This window comes from Equus asinus, chromosome X (genome assembly GCF_041296235.1).
Source record: "Equus asinus isolate D_3611 breed Donkey chromosome X, EquAss-T2T_v2, whole genome shotgun sequence".
Lineage (NCBI taxonomy): Eukaryota > Metazoa > Chordata > Mammalia > Perissodactyla > Equidae > Equus > Equus asinus.
The window spans coordinates 113954932-113963156 of NC_091820.1; the positions used below are offsets into that span (position 1 = coordinate 113954932).

At 41.0% G+C, this 8225-nt stretch overlaps 1 protein-coding gene across 5 annotated transcripts in view; it reads left to right on the top strand.

The window, feature by feature from the left end:
- The window catches only part of GRIA3 (glutamate ionotropic receptor AMPA type subunit 3), a 272052-nt gene extending 269098 nt beyond the window's left edge, over window positions 1-2954 (top strand). For 4 of the 5 annotated variants that reach the window (XR_011499627.1, XM_070502043.1, XM_044763538.2 and 1 more), the window contains one exon: window positions 754-2954. The gene's annotated coding sequence lies outside the window, so the exon portion shown is untranslated. The remainder of the gene's footprint in view (window positions 1-753) is intronic. The other variant, XM_014839206.3, reaches the window with a different exon arrangement.
- Window positions 2955-8225: the final 5271 nt, after the last annotated feature.

An 8225-nucleotide genomic window follows, 5' to 3' on the forward strand; every position in this document is an offset into this window, starting at 1 on the left:
GAGAGGAGGGATGTGAGCTTGAAGAGGAGGGAGGAAAGGGGCCTTGAGTTTTCAGAGTCGGGGCAAATAAATCCCGCGCACTAGTTAATGCCTCCAAGAGGAGGGCAGCATCAGCATCTTAATCAGGCCCACAGTATTAGGGCAAAGACCCTGTAGATGCCAAGCCCCTGCACGGGTATCACTGTTCTGGCCTCTTCCTGGAATGTGCTGTCTCTTTAAAGTCCGTGTGCTATTTTCAGACTTTAATAACTAAGGTTGTAGGTATTAAGAGAAACAAAGTGTCACCTTTCCAGCAATGAGCAGCAAATTTTCTTCTCACAGTCAGATAGATTTCAATCGAGCAAGCCATAGAACACTGTTTACTCTCTGTCCCAGACAAACAGTCCTTTGTCACAGGTTCTGCAATCAGAAGGCACTCTGTAGGTAGTAGTCCTGAATATCTCTATTTAAATGCTACTTTCTAGTATACCTACATCCTAAGTGATTCATGTTTTGAGTTAGACTTCACGCAAGGCCTGTATATTCCTTAGTCCAATGCATAGTAGAGAACGAACCTGATTTAACCGATTGCAAAGCATTTGCATCAGGTGAAAGAATTTAAACAGACCTGTTGCCAAAAGCCAGATGCAAACCAGAGATGCCAGTTTGAGGAAACAGCCGCAGTTCTTGTCCAAGACAGACTGAGCCATAATAAACTTGTCAATTCCCAATAGAAGGCCCATTCAAATTTAGACTTCCCCCTTGCCTTTGCAGATCCCTTCCCACTGGAGGCGTGTGACAAGAGGATCACCGAACACGTGGCTGCTTCAAGGATCCTGAGCCAGACTTCACTCTCCTTGGTGTCCGGCATGACACGAATATTGCTGATGGTGCAATGACCTTTCAATAGGAAAAACTGATTTTTTTTTCCTTCAGTGCCTTATGGAACACTCTGAGACTCGCGACAATGCAAACCATCATTGAAATCTTTTTGCTTTGCTTGAAAAAAATTAAAATAAAACCAACAAAAAAATGGACATGCAAGATTCCAGTATGCGAAAAAAATCTTATTAAAAAATCAGTTCAACAAAAGCCATTCTTTGATACCACTGCACAGTAAACAAACACCATGTTCTTTAATACACTCACACACAAATTTAAAATTCCAATTCAGCAAATAGGCCCATCTTAGCTAAAATAATTCCTCCTGATAAAAAAAAAATCTCTGACTGTGTTTGGGAAGACAGACTGGCATTTCTTCTAGGATCTGCTGACCAGATGTTTTTGGTATTTCCTGTGGGTGGTGATGTTCTGTGCACCCTATTTACTTTCAACGTTACTGAAATGTGTATATCTTTAGAATGTAAATTCAACACTTAAGAAAATTCAAACACTTTGGAAAAGGGACTAAACGGTGACTTCTCTGTGTTCTTGAAATGGTTTCGTGAAAATGCTTTGATAACTTCCCACTCGATGAAGGGATTAACAGAGCTTTCGAAATTGACGTTTGTGTGTAGCAAGGGACGGGGCACTATCAGGCATACCTCACGGTGCTTTCCTAAAACGGATCCCGGAGCTTTCCAAGAAGCCTGGAATTTCAGCTCACAGATCTGTTTTTCTTGCTTCAGTGTGCATTTTAAGTCAATATAGCTGAGTATTTAGCATTGAGGTGAGGGAAATGCTGCCTATACTCCCAAATGTGTTTAGAATATCTTTCTCAGAAACAACACTGTGTTTAGCTCTGCTTTCTCTGCTAAGTATGCCTTTCAAGTGTACACCACGGAGACAGGACCGCATTGCAGGGCGGGCCAGTGAGTTCAGACCACAGTTCTCAATCTGACTTTACTCTTGCTAGGTCTGTCTTACCAGCTGTTGCCTGTTGTTGCCCGTGGCTCTCCGTCAGACTGCATGTGTCCTTTTCTAGTTTGCAAAGACTAAAATGCATTCCCAAACCTACGCTAAACTGAGGGCCTCAGCATCACTCCCAGGTCCTTGCTTGGAGCAGTCTCTCTACTGACTCAGAAGATCACTCCACTGCTCCACGGGCTATCAAGTAACTAGTTGCGTACCTGCCGTTGGCATCATCAGACCAGTCAAAGGAAATAGTCTCCGCTCACTAATTACCTCCTATATAACGACATATGCTTTCTGTAGTTCAGTAGTTTGCTCTCATCAGTGATGTGCATTGGGAAGTTTCCAGACTGTAAAAACTAGGAGCTTGAAGTCATTTTCCAAGTGTGACCTTTAGATGCTTAGTTGACTCACTGAACATTTTGCTCTTGTCTTCAGAAAAGAAAGGAAGAAGTCTCGTTCCAACGAAACGTTTCCAGAAAAGTGTAATATAAACTTTCATTCCAAAAATTGTGTCATAAGCGAATAACTCACTTGTCAAATTTTAAATGGTATTGAACAAAAAAAAGAAAGCTGTTGTGTTTTTGTTTTGTTTTGTTTTCATGAAACTGTGATTTTCAACTTCTGAATGCTATAATGTCCCAGCGCGGGAAGCTAACGCTGTGCGAATATGAAGTTGTATAAAACAAACCAACCAACCTACACACAAACATTTTCATAGGCACTGTATAAAGAGAAATGTATGTTTATTGACTCAAATCAGTTTTTCAGAGAGGAAACTTCACTAAGAATGAAGAGGCGGGTAAATTGGTTTGTTATTTTTAAAAAATTTGCATGTTTAAAAAAACATTGATTGCTTCAAATTTCTGCTACTAACTTCAAGCTATGGGAGTTTGGCGGTAGTCACTTGAGGATTTTTTTTTCCAATTCTTTTCTTTTTGTTGTTAAAGCTGTACTTCAGTGAACAGAAAAATTGCCAAGCAAACTAATGGCTGTAAAAGCGTAAATTGCATGTGTGGGCATAAATTACGGAGCCTCATTGCCATGAGGTATTGTACAAAGTTTTAATACATTTTGTAAATAAAGTTGTAAAGAAAGAATTCTGTTTCTATGCTTTGACTAACTGCTTAAAATTTACTCGGATGCAGGTGCCAAGGAATTATTATTCACTAATTTACTTCCTACCAGAAGCTTTGCCAATGCCTGAACAGTTACCTTACTGGTGCTTTTCACAAAGGATTATGCCTCTCCTCACCCCAACTGCAACTGTAGTCAGACTCAGACGCCTCAACCTAAATGGAGCTGTACCACCAAAACCTTAGATTAGGTTTGTCTGGATCACCAACAGTGAGATGGTGTCTACAAACAGCAAGAAGCACGCCTTCATATGCAAAGGAGGAAAAGTTTGACTTCAGGGCCTCCCATTCCCATTCTTTGTCTCTTCCACCCTTTGGGACCCTCTGCTCAGAGGCCTGTCTTGACCCTAACCTTGGTCCCCAATCCTCCCATCTCCAGATCTGACCTCCCAAGAAAGTGCTCAAACTTGCGACTGACGAACCTCAAAAACATTTCCAATTACTTTCCCATGTCATCACAAAGTATACGTCCTAGTACTCTTAGTTAATTGGCTCAGTTTTGTGTTGCTGCCTCAATGACTGCTAACAACTTAATGTCCCATTGGAAAAGCTTAATTCCACCAAGGGTCACTGATCTGGGAGGTGGGGGAAAAAATAACAACTTTAGGACTATACTGATTTTAGAATGTTTCTGAGAGAGAAACAAAAGGCTAATGATCTAGTCTGATTTGTAAATTCTAAACATGGAATACAGTTTGATCCAATAAATAAAGCAAGTGTTTAAATATAGAACAGTTCTATATTATGGTCACCATAGAAAACGGGGATAATGACTGGAGGAAAGGGAAGGGGATAATTTGCAACTGAGCCAGAAAAGAAGAAAAGTGCAGTTGAGATGCTAGAGGGATAAAGAAAGAAAGATATCTGGGGTTAGGGAGCTAGGGAACAAGGAACAGAAGGCCTTGGAGAGGAAGAAAAACCAGAGTGGGAAAGGAAAACTCGAAGATTCTGGAGTGTAGGCTGATAGAAACACACTGTGGTTAATTTGGTCTGTAAGCTTCAGCATATTACTACCATTTCCACTGTCCTCTGAAATGCTGATTAGCTGGTAAACCATCACACTTTATAACTCTTCAATTGCTTTCCTTTTCTTTGATTAGGACACCCATAGCAGTCCCACCAGAAGAGAACTGATTCTCTAAGGGAGCAGATTCAGTGACTAGATTAGAGGGATGGTCCCCTTGGTGGCTGATGAAATCAATTCAAGTACCAAATGATGTCCCTGGATCTTCCAAAATAGTAGATTTCTATTTTAACAGGAACTCCAATTCCTTACCCCAAAAGAGAAGCTCCTCGTAGGTGCTGTGGCAGACTATAGTGGAGTGTAATTTTGGTTCAGGTGGGGTTTGGTTTTTTTTCCTCCTTGGAGAAAGGAGGAAGCAAAAGGAGTACTTTTCGTCGTTCTCAAATTAGACTGTAGGTAGCTATATATCTTGCTGACACATAGGGTCAGCCTTGCCAACCAGGTCTACAAAAAGCTCTTGAGCTTCAAATGTCACACTCCCCCAGTGGACAAAAGGAGAACGCCTCTTGGTCTCTGCATTGATTTTCTTGCCTGTCAAGACTCACATCTGATCACGGTCTGTCTATAGTACAATCTTCAAACAGGAAGGGCAAATGTATTTAGGGGAACCTTGGTAACATCATGGAAGAAATGGTGCTGCAAGTCACATTCCTGATATTGGGTCAGGGGAAAGCGTTGACTGTGACTTCAGGAGATGAACACAGAGGAGGAGGAGGACAAATTGAGAAGCAAGAAGCAAAACTGTTATTCTTCAGAATTCCAACTCAGGAAAGCAGAAGATGCATTAATATGCTCTATCATAAGGGTCAGAAACCAGTTATACCTCCAAAACTTATTAACGGTTGGAGAGTTACTTTCAAAACCTGAGCCAGCTATGCAGCTACTCTGGGGACATACCTCTCCCCTCTTATTTTCACTCTGTTGGACTGGTCTTCCTGGGCACCAATTTATTATCAGATCACTTGGCAGATATGCCACTCAGCAGCAATTTATCTGCATTCCATTGTGGGCACACATAGAACTTAGCATCCCATCAGGAAATCGCTTGTGAATCTGGGGCACTGGAAAGACTTACAGTTTCACCTCTATCATTCTGGATTGAAAGAAAGGCAAGGTCTTGGAAGAGAGTGATGGGTGGCACTGAAAATTAATGAAACTTGCCTCTAGAACTGAAAGTGAAAGAATGAGGTGCCAGGAGACTTCCTGTACATCTAAGACTAGGAGTCATAGACAAGACATTTATATTCAGTGAAGACACAGGGCACTTGAACTTTCTCGAAAGGCTCCCTGGGAGAGCACTGTTGTTAGGAGAGGATAGAGGGAGGTATTATAGAGGGTCTGTCATTGTCCCAAGCCTACTAACACTGTTATGCTTCAAAAGCTGTAAGCCTTTGCAACTGAGGAATCATACCCAGCCCCTTTAAGCCTCTAGCCACTGAGAACCTCAGAATGAGTGCTTTTCTGCCAGCCTGCCTGCCCTCTGTGCAGGGCATATTTGCTTATTTGTTGACTCACGATGCCTGAGCTATAAAAGTGTAAAAGAACCTGCAATGACAGCTTAAGAAATAATCCTCTCCCCATGTCAGCAGCTTTGGCAAAACTACCCCTGCAGTGGTTTCATTGAGCTTCAATCCTGTAGCATAATGGTTGATTTAAATTTTTCCTAATAAATATTCATTATCTTGAACAAGTCAATTAAAACGCTGGCAGCAGCTCACAAAAAGCTTGAAGGTAGGCAGATGGGGGAAACAATTTTACAAATATTCCAAAACGTTCTTCCCCCATGAGAGTGCTGGTTTTCTTGAAAAACTAGAAAACCTCTCTAAACCTGGGAAAGCCCCCTAAGACCCACATTTTCCGCCATTTACAGTATAGCTTCAGAAAAGCTTATTATACCCCATCTCCTCTTTCTTAATTGTACTATGGTTTCTGCCCCACCACTCTACAGGAACTGCTCTTGCCAAGGTCATCAATAAACTGTAATCCATATTTTATAGCAAGGGATGGCAAACTTTGGCCCACAGGCTAAATCTGGCCACCACCTGTTTTTGTTAATAAAGTTTTACTAGAACACAGCCACACCTGTTCATTTACATATCGTCTATAACTGCTTTCACCTTACACTGGCAGAATTGAGTAGCTGCAGCAGTACTGCCCACAAAGTCTAGAATATTAACTAACGTGCTCTCTACAGAAAAAGTTTGGTAACCCCTACTTTACCCTACTTGGTAGTCATTATCTTATTTGATCTCTTTCCAGAATGTGGTGCTATTAACCTCTCCCATCTTGGAAATCTCTATTCCTTGGACTTCCGTGACAGCACTCTCTCCTGGTTTTCCTTCTACCCTCCTGTTGCTAATTTCTCTTCCACTTCCTGCTCTCCTCTTCTTTCTCTTAATGTCAGTGTTCTCCTGAGCTCTACCATGTTTCTTCCTCTCTTCTTACTCTATACACTCTCCCTGAGTGCTATCCCATCGCTTCCATTTTCACCTATATTATGTCTCCCAAGTCTACATTTCTGGCACAAAACATTCTCCTGAGCTCCAAACCAGTATATTCAAATGTCTAATGAACCTCCTCACTTGCATTATCCCATAAGCACATCAAACTCAACATTTCCAACACAACAACTATTATCTCTGCTCTTTCCCTTACCCCACTGCTAAACCAGAGCTCCCTCTAAGAGTCTCTATCTTTTTTTTTTCAGTTTTTTTTTATTGAGTTATTGATAGGTTACAATCTTGTGAAATTTCAATTGTACATTAATGTTTGTCAGTCATGTTGTAGGTGCACCACTTCACCCTTTGTGCCCACCCCCCACCCCACCTTTCCCCTGGTATCCACTAAACTGTTCTTGGTCCATAGTTTTAAATTCCTCATATGAGTGGAGTCATACACAGATTATCTTTCTCTTGCTGGCTTATTTCACTTAACATAATTCCCTCAAGGTCCATCCATGTTATTGCAAATGGAATGATTTTGTTCTGTTTTGCAACTGAGTAGTATTCCATTGTATATATGTACCACATCTTCTTTATCCATTCGTCTGTTGATGGGCACTTAGGTTGCTTCCAGGTCTTGGCTATTGTAAACAGTGCTGCAATAAACATTGGGGTGCACAGGACTTTTGGGATTGCTGACTTCAGGCTCTTTGGATAAATACCCAGTAGTGGGATGGCTGGATCGTATGGTAGTTCTATTTTTAGTTTTTTGAGGAATCTCCAGACTGTTTTCCATAGTGGCTGCACCAGTTTGCATTCCCACCAGCTGTGTATGAGGGTTCCTTTTTCTCCGCAACCTCTCCAACATTTGTTGCTATTAGTTTTAGATATTTTTGTCATTCTAACGGGTGTAAGGTGATATCTTAGTGTAGTTTTGATTTGCATTTCCCTGATGATCAGCGATGATGAGCATCTTTTCATGTGCCTATTGGCCATCAGTATATCTTCTTTGGAGAAATGTCTGTTCATGTCTCCAGCCCATTTTTTGATTGGGTTGTTTGATGTTTTGTGATTGAGTTGCGAGAGTTCTTTATATATTAAGGATATTAAGCCTTTGTCAGACATATGACTTGCAAATATTTTTTCCCAGTTAGTGGGTTGTTTTTTTGTTTCAATCCTGTTTTCATTTGCCTTGAAAAAGCTCTCTAAGAGTCTCTATCTTGATTTAAAACCCCATTGGTGGAGAGTAAAATAAAATATAAGAATAAATCTAATAAATTTTTTAATTGGTGGATTTGACAATCTGAGAAAAAATAGGCTTGCACTCAAAAGCAGAACCCACAGTACAATGACAGGGAAAAAACAGATGAGTCAGTTTAAGATCAACTTGTACAGCTGTAAGATGTGATGAAAAGTAAGCATATGATTCTTCTCATCTTTTGGATTCCAGCATCGGTTTGCACTCATGTGGAAGAAAACCAACTAGTGTCATCACCAAGGAAGGAATGTGCAGACTGCAAAGAAGCAAGCCAAAGACCCCAAACCATTCTCTGAAACATAGTAATACAGGGATATGGTTTTGATCACCCTGAGGGAGATATTAGGTAGAACCTGGATGGAATCCAAGAAAGAACAAGGAAAGAATGGGGGGGGGGGGTGCATTCAGTTTATATAAATTCAAGTATGTGTATTTGTGTAAGTGTTCAGAATACCCTAAGCAACCCATTCTTTAGATTTCTTTTCTTACCCCTGCCATTGCCACAGAGAATTGGACCATGTGGAGAGGACAGTAGG